This window comes from Mustela nigripes, chromosome 17 (assembly GCF_022355385.1).
Source record: "Mustela nigripes isolate SB6536 chromosome 17, MUSNIG.SB6536, whole genome shotgun sequence".
NCBI lineage: Eukaryota > Metazoa > Chordata > Mammalia > Carnivora > Mustelidae > Mustela > Mustela nigripes.
Genome location: NC_081573.1, coordinates 20,672,613 through 20,685,663, shown reverse-complemented (window position 1 = coordinate 20,685,663; position 13,051 = coordinate 20,672,613).

The following is a 13,051-nucleotide window of genomic DNA, read 5'->3' as shown; positions in this document are numbered from 1 at the left end:
TTTAATTTAGATATTGTCTATTAACTTTTCTTCAAATAAACTAGGCTTCTACTGTTCCTAATATTCAGTTATACCCATGTATTAAGTACAAACCTTAAGGTATTTTGCATTTTTGTAATTACCATTGGATTATTCTCTCTTTTTAAAAAGATTTTATTTATTTGTCAGAGAGAGAGAGAGAGAGAGCACAGGCATGGGGAATGACAGAGGGAGTGGGAGCTCACCGAGAGCTCCTCTGAGCAAAGAGCCCAATGCAGGACTTGATCCCAGGACCCCGGGATCATGACTGAGCTGAAGGCCGATACTTAACTGACTTAGTCACCTAGGTGTCCCCACTGGATTATTCTCTTTATATATATTCCAATTCTTTGGTGATACTCTCTTTTAATCCATTTTCTCCAAGTTTCCTGTTTTCTTAATCATATTAATCTTAGTAGATTAAAGAACATGAAATTGTTATAATTTTACCAGCTTTCATCAAGAAAAATGTCCATATCATACAGTTTCACCTGTTACTTTGTTAAAAAAGATTTTATTTATTTATTTGACAGAGGGAGAGTGATCACAAGTAATCAGAGCAGCAGGCAGAGAGAGAGGGGGAAGCAGGCTCCCCACTGAGCAAAGAGCCCGATGCAGAGCTCAATCACAGGACCCTGAGATCATGACCTGGGCCAAAGGCAGAGGCTTAATCCTCTGAGCCACCGAGGTGCCCCTCCACCTGTTATTTTAATTCCATCACCTGAATAGTCTGTGAGACTCTCCTTTATCGTCCATTTATTGGCTTTTGGTCATATGCTCCTAATTTTGATGTGTAGGGTTGTTGTTATTTATGATATTTAATAACATTGAGTATAGCACACAAATCTTAATGTATAACAGGGCATTATCATATACATATAAACCTATATAATTTCTACTTAGAACAAGATATGGAGCATTTTTAGCAGTATAGTAAGTTTGCTCATGCTCTTCTCCAGTCTTTACCTCCCCAAGTATAGCTGGGGAGGTTCTGTATGTTTTACATGTATGTACTCTTTTGTGCTGATTTTTTTTCCCACTTAGCTTCATGTCTATGAGTTCATGCATGTTGTTATGTCTGTCCCAACAGTTTTTCTTTTTCACTGCTGAGTAGTGTTCCATTGCATAAATATACCATGATTTATTTATCCATTCTACTGTTTACAGATACTCTCTCTTGATGTTTTTCCACTTGGGTGTTTTTATGAAGTATGCTGTTATAAATATTGCCATACATGTCTTTTGGTGGACATACCCACTCATTTTGGGGCAAGAATATATAACTCATAAGTGCAGGTCCCGGGCCATAGGATATATGTATATTTTGTTTTAGTAGGTGTTGCTAAATAGTTTTTTAAAGTGATTATACCAAATTATAGTCTAACTAACAATATAAGAGAATCCCAGATAGTCTCTATTCTCCCTGGAACCTGGTAATGTGAATTTTTTAATTTTAGCTTTCTGGTGAGTCTTGTCATAATGTTTTGTTAAGTTTTAATTTGTACTTTTTAAATTATTAATGACAAATACTTTAAATATGTTTATTGGTTATTTTAAAATCCTCTTTTAAAAAGTGTCTATTCAAATTTCTTTCTTAATTTTCTGTTGGGTTATCAGAATTATTCTTATTGACTTATAGGAGTTCTTTTTATACTCTGAGTTGAGTTCACTGTTGGATATTTGTATTGGAAATGTCTTTTCCAAGACTGTAGTTTTCTTCTTTATTGTCTTAATGGTGTCTTTTTAATGAATATGGATTCTTAATTTTAATGAAGTCTAATATACTCATCTATTCTTTTATAGTTACAAATTTCTGATCTTTTTAAAGAAATATTTGCCCATCCAAAGATTATTAAGGTCTTCCCTTTTTTCTTCTAGAAACCTTTGTTTTAATTATCGTATTTAGTTCAGTGATTCATATTGAATTAAATTTTGTATATTGTGTGAGGTAGGAGTTGTATTAGTCAGGATTCTCATAAGAAACAGAACTAGTAGGATATATACCTATCTATCTATCCATCCATATAATTAAAAATTTTATCACATGATTATGGGGGCTGATAAGTCTCAAGATCTTCAGTTGACAAGCTGAAGACTCAGGGTAACAGATGGAGTAAGTTTCAGTTTGAAAACCAGTGTGCTCAGGACCCCAAAAGAGTCAATGTTTCAGTTCAGGTCCAAAGGCAAAAAAAGATGGAAGTCTCAGTTCATAAGAGTCAGTCAGAGAGAGTTCTATGTTATTTGTGGAAAGTTCAGTCATTTTATTCTCTTCAGACCTTCAATGATTGGATGAGGCCCACATTGGGGATGGCAATCTACTCAGTCTTTTGATTCAAATGTCAATCATATTCCAAAATATTATCACAGACACAGAATGTTTGACCAAATATCTGTGTACCCTGTGGCCGAGTTAAGCTGACACAAAAAGTTAACCATTACAGGAGTCCAGGTTAATTTTTTTTTTTTTTTTGAAAGAGAGAGAGAGAGAACCAGTTGGGGAAAGGGGCAGAGGGAGAAGCAGACTCCCTGCAGAGCAGGTTGCCTAACGTGGACTTGATCCCAGGACCCTGGGATCATGACCTGAGTCTAAGGCAGACACTTAAGCTACTGAGCCACCCAGGTGCCCAAAGTTATTTTTTTTTAAAGATTTTATTTATTTATTTGACAGAGAGAGAGAGAGATATCACAAGCAGACAGAGAGGCAGGCAGAGAGAGAGAGAGATGGGGAAGCAACGAGCCCAATGCAGAGCTTGATCCCAGGACCTTGAGACCACAACCTAAGCTGAAGGCAAAGCCTTAACCCATTGAGCCACAGAGGCGCACTCAAGGTTAATTTTTATCTGTTATCTATCTATCTATCTATCTATCTATGTAACTATCTCTATATCTATCATCTATCTCTATATCTATCTATCTATCATCCATCATCATCTCCATTTGACCTATCACCCTTTTTTAAAATAACCATCTTATTTCTACTAAATTGTGTGAATTCTTTGTCATTAATCATGTGCCTGGAAAAGGATGATTATTAATACAATTGACAAAGTAGATCATAAATATAGCTATATATACATTTTCATTACTATTTAAAAATATTTTGTATTTTTACAAAGGCTATAAATGTGCATAGTTAAAAAATAAAGTTGCATTAAAGGGCAGAGCTACAACCCATTCCCTCTCCCCACTCCTGCTTTCTGTAAACAACGGCTTTTCATGATCTTACCCATTTCTAATTAGTGCTTATATTGCTATTTCTTGATTTATGAGTGTTTTATATTAGATGTTGGTTTCTTATTTTATTAATTATTTTTTTGCTTTCCCACATCCACTCCCCATTTCTCCTCTTCCATCTAATCAATATATCTACATCACAACTTGTGGTTAAATCACTAATTAATGTTTATATTAATATGACCATATTGTTTTCTAACTCACCAAACAGCAGACAATAATTGTTTTGTCCAACTTTTTGGTTTTGGGAGGTATTGGCAATGGTTTTATTTTCCAGTTTGCTTAGTGTTCCATTCATGAAGAGACACATTTCTCTCTAAATGCTCTAAAGGAACTGTTAAATATCTATCAGTATTTTTTCAAGTCTTCAGACATGTTTCCATGCACTCATATGTTCTTTCATCACCCGAGATTTCCCTCTTGCAGTCCACCCAGTTTATAATGTTACAGTGGGGAAGATGAATTTTAATCTTATTTCCTATTTCTTTGTATGTAGCCATTCCCTTCTCTGCATCGAAGCTCTTAGGATCTACCCCTAATTCCTGGTCTACTGAAGGTTTGTAATAATGTGGTTGGCATAGGTCTTTTGTCATTGTTGTTCATTCTGCCAGATGCTTTATCAATCCGTCTGGCAATTTCTCTCATTTTTTTCGGGTTGATATTTCTCCCAGGATTTTCTCATACTGGTCAGATATGGGAATCCCTGAATAGGGATACTTAATACTTAACACAGTATTGCCTTACTATTTGTTTTATTCTCTTCCATCTGTTGTCCATTCTTCTAAGTTCTTTTCAGTTTGCTTATTTGCTTTCATTTTTTTATCCTTCCTTGTCTTAGTCTGTGTCTTTCATGTTGAGTCTTCTCTCACATATTGTGATTTTTGCCTCTCCATTCATATTTAAGAGCAAGACTCTAAATTCATGGGAAGCTCCATGTGTCCCCATTGCATTACCACTGTGCACCTCCACTGTGGTGCGCGCAAGCTGCCAGCTTTTTTCTTTCTGTTGCAAAGCCCCCTAATGGTAGACCTTGTAAGGATTCTATTCGTGCCCATTTGGTTTACCCAGAAAATAATCCTTTAATATCCTATCCGCTGGTTTGTGTTAGATAACTTGCTGACATCCTGTGAATAGGGCAAAGGAAGAGATGTGGGGTGTGACCGTTCTGGATTTGGACTGATTTGTTCCTTTTGTTTTCAATTTAGCACCTTCTCTCCCAACTCTGTCTGGTTTCCCCACATCTGGAGCCTCTCAATTCTAAACATAATAAAACTCCCGTTTCCTGTAGAGATGGAAATGGGATATATCCTTGGCTACACATGGGAGACAGAGAGATTGGAAAAGGCATGGGGGGTGGCATCTGACTGCTCAGTACAGATGTGCAACCTTGGTGACTGGTCCCGCCAGATCCCAAGCCTTCCCAGAGCCCTGTGGGGAAAATTACTTTGTTTTTCACTACCATCTCCTCTGTTGGCACAAAGGTTTCCTTTTCCTAGGCTCTTCTAACTTGTTTACCCCTGCTCAGTTTGTTATCTTCAAAGTATTTCATTTATATCCACAAGCACTCTTGGTTCTTCATCTATTCTCTTTATGTCTAAGGATCATTATTATTTTAGTTATTTTGCTGGTGTACCAAGAAAGTTTTGAGAGAATAAGGAAATAAATGTGGGAGAAATTTAACCTAACCCTCTTTCTTTATACCCAAACAAAATTATGTCCCCAACGAAGTGGAGGATGCTAATTTTTAAATACATCTTATACTTCCATAAAGACTAACACAAAGAAATCAGCAAATAACAACATGTGAAAAGACAGGTCCATATTCTATGACTAAAAACAGTGACATGACTAACCAAATAATAGAAACCCTAACATCTTGTCAATAATAGAAACTATGACCAACCCCTCTACTACCACTATTACTATTAATTTCATTATTGTTACTAGAAATAATTTCTGGAATAGAGAAGTCCAAATAAATTACATTTTCTTTAAAAATGAGTGCCAGTGAAAACACTCTGCGAGTACTCATAGGAGTAGGTGTAGTCTTAAATTTACATAGCAGGAAATGAAAAGTAAAAGAAGTAAAGTTAACAATGCAAGAAGGGGGGCACCTGGGTGGCTCAGTGGGTTAAGTCTCTGCCTTTGGCTCAGGTTATGATCCCAGGGTCCTGGGATCGAGCCCCGCATCAGGCTCCCTGCTCAGTGGAGAGTCTGCTTCTCCTCCCTCTGTCTGCCAGCTCTGCCTACTTGTGCTATCTCTCTGTCAAATAAATAAATAAAATATATTTTTTAAAAAATGCAAGAAGGTAGATAATGGATGAAAAGTAAACAAAAATTCTATTAAAATTATTTAATAAAGATAATGGGAATATTTACTAAAACAGAAATTTCAGCAAATCAATGCAATCCCAAAAGTTTGCTTAATAAGATTTTTTTTAATCAAGAAAAAAAGAGACAAAAATAAGCAGAAGAAAAAATGGGACAGACACATAGATACTGAGGATATTATGAAAAGTTACGAGTAAACCATATACTATTTAATGCCAATAAATGTAAACATTAAATCAAAACTCTAAGGGTGACATAAGTGATGAAAATCAACTCAAGATGAGATGAAACACCTGAATATACTAAGAATCATAGATCAAAATAAGAGAAAGTTACATATCAATTCCTAAAACCGTATGAGGCTCAGCAGGCTTTATGGGTAAGTTCTACCAAATTTTACTGAATAAGGATGGTACCATAGCATATGAACTGGTCCAGAACATAAAAATAAGAATTTAAACGTCCTCATCTGATTCTGTGATTGTAGCTTAACGTCACACCCAAACCAAATAAAGGGCTTTAATACAATCAACAAATCATTGAAACGCAAAGAAAAAAATCAGCTAATCTTACTTATGAACATAAACTCCAAGATCTTTAACGATTTTATTCTAGTATTTATATAAAAATGCAGTAAATGCTTTTTAAAAAATTTTTTATTTTTTAAATTTAAATTTAATTTTAACTTAAAATTTAAAATTTTTTTAATTTTTTAATTTAATTTTTAAATGCTTTAAAAATATTTATTTATTTATTTATTTATTTATTTTAAATCAGAGAGAGAGAGAGAGAGAGCACAGGCAGGGGGAGTGACAGGCAGAAGGGAGAAGCTGGCTTCCTGCTGAGTAAGGAGCTGATACAAGACCACCAGATCAAAGGACCCAGTATCAGGACTAGAGCCAAAGGCAGCCATTCAACCCACTGAGCCACCCAGGAGTCCCAAAAGGCAGTAAGCTTTGATCAACCATGGTTTACTCAGTAGGGTAAGACTGATGCAGTTTTAGAAATCTATCTTGTAATTAACCAACTTAAAGGATTAAGCAACAACAACAAAACCTATCATTTCAAGAGATGATCTATTTAATGCCCATTCTATAAGAAGCATTGGTAAGCTAGGACTAATAGGGAAATCTTTGTTACAGTAGCAATCAGTTGCTACAGCAAATATTTTTTAATAATGAAGTATCAGGAGTATTCCCATTTCAGTAGAGACAAGAATGTTAGCACTCACTGCTACTCTCCATGTTGTTCTGAAGCTTCTAGCCAGACAATGAAAAGTAATACACACACAACTGAAGAGGAAAAGACAAAACAGACTCTAACTAATAGACTTAATACAAGAGTTCAATATGAGAATCAAAGAAAAAAGATCACCATACCAATCTCATTCCTCCCCGACAGCCATCATCAAATAGAAAAGGTCATGAACATAGGATGCTCCTCTCAAAGGGACCCAAAGGATAATTCCCAACATTTCTAGGAAAATTATTTTTTTTCTTAGATTTTATTTATTTGTCAGAGAGAAAGAGCACAATCAGGGGAAGTGGCAGGCAGAGGGAGAAACAGGCTTCCCACCGAGCAAGGACCTCGAACCCAGGACCCTGGGATCAAGACCTGAGCTGAAGGCAGGTAACAGACGGAGCCACCCAGGCGTGGCTCCAAACTACCTCTTTCTTTTCAAAGTTTTTTTGGCAGGTCTTGAAGGTCAGGCTACTTTGTTGAAATATTTATTTGTGAGTGTATATGTCTGTGTGTGTGTGTTTATGTGCATATACTTCTCTTCTGTTCATCCCTCTGCCATCCCGTGAAAGTGAACTTTTTTCCCACACTACCTCCAGGGAGGTAGATGGTCCAGTCAAAAGGAAAGCTGTCTACTTGTTCTTCCCCACTTTCTCAGGAGCTGGCTCATGAAATGGTGCTAAGCTTTAGTGTTGGGCACTGATAAAGGGCCAGAAGGAAAAGGGTGTGTCTTCTGCTTTCCCAAAGGAGAGTTCAGACCGTAAAAATAAATATTAAAGACGCTTGATGGCAAAAGCACTTGGCAGCAGCATGAGGAGGGGGACGAGGCCTCGGGGGATGGCTCACGGCACACCTATGCAGATTGCATGCCGAGTTTCTACGATCTCAGCTTCAACAGAAGCTTGTCCTGGGCACAAGAGTCTCCTGACTTCTTGGGCTGTTAAGGGTTTGGGAATGAACATGGTTGGGGTGACTTTGATGATCCTAAGGGTCAAGGGCCCTTCATTTGTTTCCTTTGGACCCTAAAGGAGGAGGACGGCTGCCCTGAATCTGAAGTCAGCCAGCTACAGGTTCGGATCTGTATGCTGAGTGTAGTGGGACATGAGGAGGAGCCCGTGCCCTTGGAGTTGGCTTGAAGTCCCCACAACACCAGCGCTGGACCAACAAGTGAACAGAAGGAACAAAAGGAAGTTACAGCTTGCTTTCACTCTGTTATTTTTCTCCTGTCCCATATAGCTTAATCCAACACTACCTGATGCACTCTGGCATCAGGTCTGTAAACCGCAGACAAGCCTCATAGTGTCCCCCACGAAGATCGAAAAGCTGTGTGTCTGGCACAGATTTCGGTGTTTCTTAAGTACCTCGTTCATGTTAGGTATTATTATTGCCATTGTGAATAACATTGAATCAAAATATATACTGAGAAGCTTTTAGACAATATAAAGATAAATGTAGAGAAACCCAATGTTAGTGGTAGATTATAGCTCTGTTTTTCTGATTTGGTAACACCCTTTATTCCTTGCTCACTTAATATATCAAAGTCAGAGAAGTCTCTTGATAAAGTTTATTTAATAGTAATATATCACACATTACAGAGATACTGATTTATTTTCTAGTGCTCATGGAATGTTTATTGTAATAATTACATGTTGGGCCTCCAAAATATCCAAATAAATTCTTTTTAAAAAATCTTTTTACTGGGGCGCCTGGGTGGCTCAGTGGGTTAAGCCGCTGCCTTCGGCTCAGGTCATGATCCCGGGGTCCTGGGATCGAGTCCCGCATCGGGCTCTCTCTGCTCAGCAGGGAGCCTGCTTCCTCCTCTCTCTCTCTGCCCACTTGTGATTTCTGTCAAATAAATAAATAAAATCTTTAAAAAAAAATCTTTTTAATTAAATTCAATTTAATTAAAGTACAGTGTATTATTAGTTTCAGAGATAGAATTTAGTGATTTATCAATTGCATATAACATCCAGTGCTTATTACATCAAATGCCCTCCTTAAAGCCCATCACCTAGTCATGCTAGCCCCCTACCCACCTCCCCTCCAGCAAACTTTCCTTTGCTCCCTGTAGTTAAGACTCTTTTGTGGTTTGCCCCCCTCTCTGTTTTATCCTATTTCTTTTTTCCTTCCCTTCCCCTATATTCATCTATTTTGTTTCTTAAATTCCACATATGAGTGAAATCATACGGTAATTATCTTTCTCTGACTGGCTAATTTTGCATAACATAATACCCTCTAGTTCCATCCATGCCGTGGCAAATGACAAGTTTGCATTCTTTTTATGGCTGAGTAATATTCCCTTGTATATACCACATCTTTATCCATCCGTCTGGTGATGAACGTCTGGGCTTTTTTCATATTTTGTCTCTTGTGGACATTGCAACACAAATGTACTGTATATAAATAACATGATTTTAAATGAGAAGCTACAGTTGGCCCTTGACAACATGCATTTAAAGTGTGTGGGTCCACATTTATGCAGATTTTTTTATAAATATAGCACAGTACTGTAAATGTATTTTTTTCCTTATGATTTTTTATTACATTTTATTTTCTCTAGCTTACTTTATTATAAGAATATAATATAGAATACATATTAATACACAAAATATGTATTAATCAACATTAAGCTATTAGTAGTTAAGTTTTGGGGAATCCACATGTTATATGCAAAAATACAACACTGTATGTTAACTATACTTGAATAAAAAATAAATAAGCACATAAATACATAAAAGTTATACATGGATTTTCAACCACATGGGGGCGTCCCCACCTCTAATCCCCATGTTGTTCAAGGATCAAGTTTACTTGAAATTTAATAAACGTATTTCTATGTAACTCAGTAAAGGAGAAACCATAACAACAAATAAAGACTATTTGAAAAACGCTGAGCTAACAACAGAGGAAAACATAGGGGCTGCAGCCAAAGCTGCACTTATTATTGCAGTAATAATCTTAGATGTTTTTCTTATTAAGCAAAACAAAAATAAAAACAAATAGTCTGACTGTTAAACCTGACAACTCAGCAAAAACACAAGAAAGCATACGAAAAGTAGGAGGGAAGAATTAACAGAAATAACCAGCATAAATATGCAGTCAGCAGAATTGCTAAATAAATGAGATTGGGTTCTCTGAACTGACGAATAAAATATTCAAAACCAAGAAATCTAATCAAGGAAAAATGAGACCAAAATAGAATTGAGAATAAAGACATAATCACAAATAGGAAGGGGATTTATAGATGCTTAAAAGATTTCTGTGAACGACTCTGCTAAATATGGAAACTGCATACAATTCATAATGTTCAGGGAAAACACATTTCAACTGGCTTAAGAAAATCTAGGAAATACAAGTAAGCCAGAGACCCTTAGAAAAAAATAGAAGTGTTGTCGAAGAACTAACTTTATAAAGATCTTAGAACCAGAAGGTTTGACAGGCAAAGTTTATCAATCCTTTAAGGGACAGATAATTTACTGTAATTTAACTGTTCCAGACAAGGGGAAAAAAAGAAATCTCTCTCTCTTTCTCTCTTTCTCTAATACACAGACCTCCCCCCAACACACATGCACACACAGAAATTTAAAAAAAAAAAAAAAAGAGTACATTTCAGAAAAGAGAAAATAAGATTTTTAAAATATATTCTTGCTTGCAATATGGCTATCTACCTGGAAAAGCCTACAGAACCAATTAAAAATTTATTGAAATTAGTGGGAACTCAGTATAGTGGCACATTACATAATAACATATAAATATGATCACTGCCTATTTTCATCAGAAATCACCCGTTGATAAATGTTACAGAAAATGATCCCCATTTATTATAACATTCCCAAACATAAAATATCCAGAAATAAATTTAACAAGAAGTGTGCGGGACCTATAGGGTGGGGAGAAAAATCCTATAAAACTTTACAGAAGGCTATCAAAGTGAACCTGCATAGGTCAACACCCCTGGGAGGAGGAGGGAAGAGTCCTTCTCTCTAGAGGAGAGAAACTGACACAGAGCAGTACGTGGGCACGTGGAGATCAAAGCATAGGAAATACGTCTTTTTTTTTTTAAATCTCTGAGAGTCATTTTATAAAGACGTTAGCGAGAAATTCTTCGCTGCACCCACAGGAGCCTAAAGAGAGGTGAATTGAGTCTGGCTGAGGCAGAGCCTACCACACAAGGATGTCTTGGCCTCTGGCAGAGACTGGTGGATGGAGTACTGGGTAAGATCACCTGCAGAAGATGCCAGCAAGCAGGACAAGTGGGGTCTTGACTCTTTGGGGTCACAGACCCCAAGAGTAAAGTAAGTTCACAGACACAGACACCAAGAATAAAGCAAGTTCTCTCGGTAACGGGAATGTAGACACGCACTGGCTTCAAGCTGATCTCGGTGTGCTCGGTGGGCACGTGGAGATCCTGTTTCTGCACTGACTCCTTCTGACATGGGGGCTCACCCTGACCTCCCAGAGGTAAGGAGCCCAGACTCGGGGAGTCACCTTCCCAGGTGGAGAGAGCTTCCATTGTGTGTTGCCATGGAGACATTGTTTGGTGCCTGGGGATGGTGCTTGAATCTCTGTCGCATTGCCACCACCGGCATGTCCTCCAGGCTTACAGTTAAAGAAGGAGCAATGTGCTTTTCCATCGGTCCAGGATTTCAAAAGACAGTCAGTCCAGCTGACTCCATTCTGGCTGTCCACACGGACTGATTCACTGGGTAAATTCTAAACCCTCACCACACTTTCCGTTAGAACCATGGGGGTATTTTTGTGGTCCTACCGAGATGGGCTTGGGGAGCTCCAGTCTTCATCTTTATCAGCCTCCCTCCGGACCCCCCCCCCCTCCCAGGCCACCCAACGTGCAGACGCAGATGCTAAGGACAAACTGTGTCTTTGCTATAAAAGCACAGCTTCCCCAGAAATGTCCTGTTCCCACTTCCAGCCAGATTCCTGTCCTAAATGCCTCCTAGGGAGAAATTCCAGAGCCTCCCGTGTGGGCTCGCTGTGCTGCTCACACATGTCCTCTTTGCTGTCTGGTGCACCCTGTTTTATCACGGCGGCTGGAGCCTTGCTCCGTGCCCTCCACACACTGCGCCCCTCCTATCCATCAACACGCAGACCCAACCAGAGGCGGAAGCTGAGAGGTGGAAAAGATAGACACTAGGATTCTTTTCTAGCTCTTGTCCATTAACCTGTGAAGCTAGTTATTTCATTTTATATACTAGCTCAAAGTCACAGCCCGGGTCCGAAGGGCCTGGAGGGGTTTCTTGGAACCTTCCTAATTTTGTGCAACCAGCACTCCTGGCTTTCATCGGCACTGAGGTAGGCAGTCAAGATGAATGAGTGAGTAGAAATATGACACAGGAGGGCCCTGAATAGACTCAGTGGTCAGGAGACATTAATCTTGAGGGGCACGAAACACTTTCTCGGAGGAGCGAACGTCGCCCGTTCTGACCACCACACTTCATTTGTCTGGTTAATCTCCCATAACCTGAGTCTTGTGATTAACCCTGTAAGTAAGCTCTGCTCTGGTGAGTCTCGGCCCGTCTGAGTTTTCAGGATGGCACAGAGCCCTGAAATGCCTTCTCTGACCCCCTTCACAAACGTCAGCCCGCCTGGAACCCACCGGGGGTCACCTCTCCCCTTTGTGATCTTTGACTTTAAACAGGTCAGTCCTATCAATGCCACAGCTGAGGTCAATGCCATGTATAAAAGGCATGATCTAGCACGTGCTCCCTGAGCACCTACGGGTGCCGGCCCTGAGTAACGCATCGTTGGCCTCGTCGTACATGTGAGTCGGACATAGTCTCTGGCCTCTCGGAGTTTATGCTCAGTTAAGGGAAACCTGAAGGCATACCTGGCAGAGTGGATTCTACACTTGAGGAACGTGCTGAGAATGTAAGGAGACGGGTGTCTGCAGCGGCTCTTGGAGGGGGAGGCCCTGAGCTGCCTTGGGCAGGGGGTAGGTGGGAGGAGCAAGCATGGGCAGGAGAGCATGAGGGGGGCCACAAGGCTGACGTGACTCAGGTTTTAGACGCATGAGGGAAAGAAAGTGCAGACAAGTTGTTTCACGCTGTTGAACAGGCCTTTCCTCTCTCAGGACTGGATAAAACATGAAGGAGGCGCCGTATCTGCCATCTCGTGAAAATCTCAACTTACCTCAACCAATCATAACTGATTATTTGATTCTTTTTTTTTTTTTTTAATTTTTTATTTTTTATAAACATATATTTTTATCCCC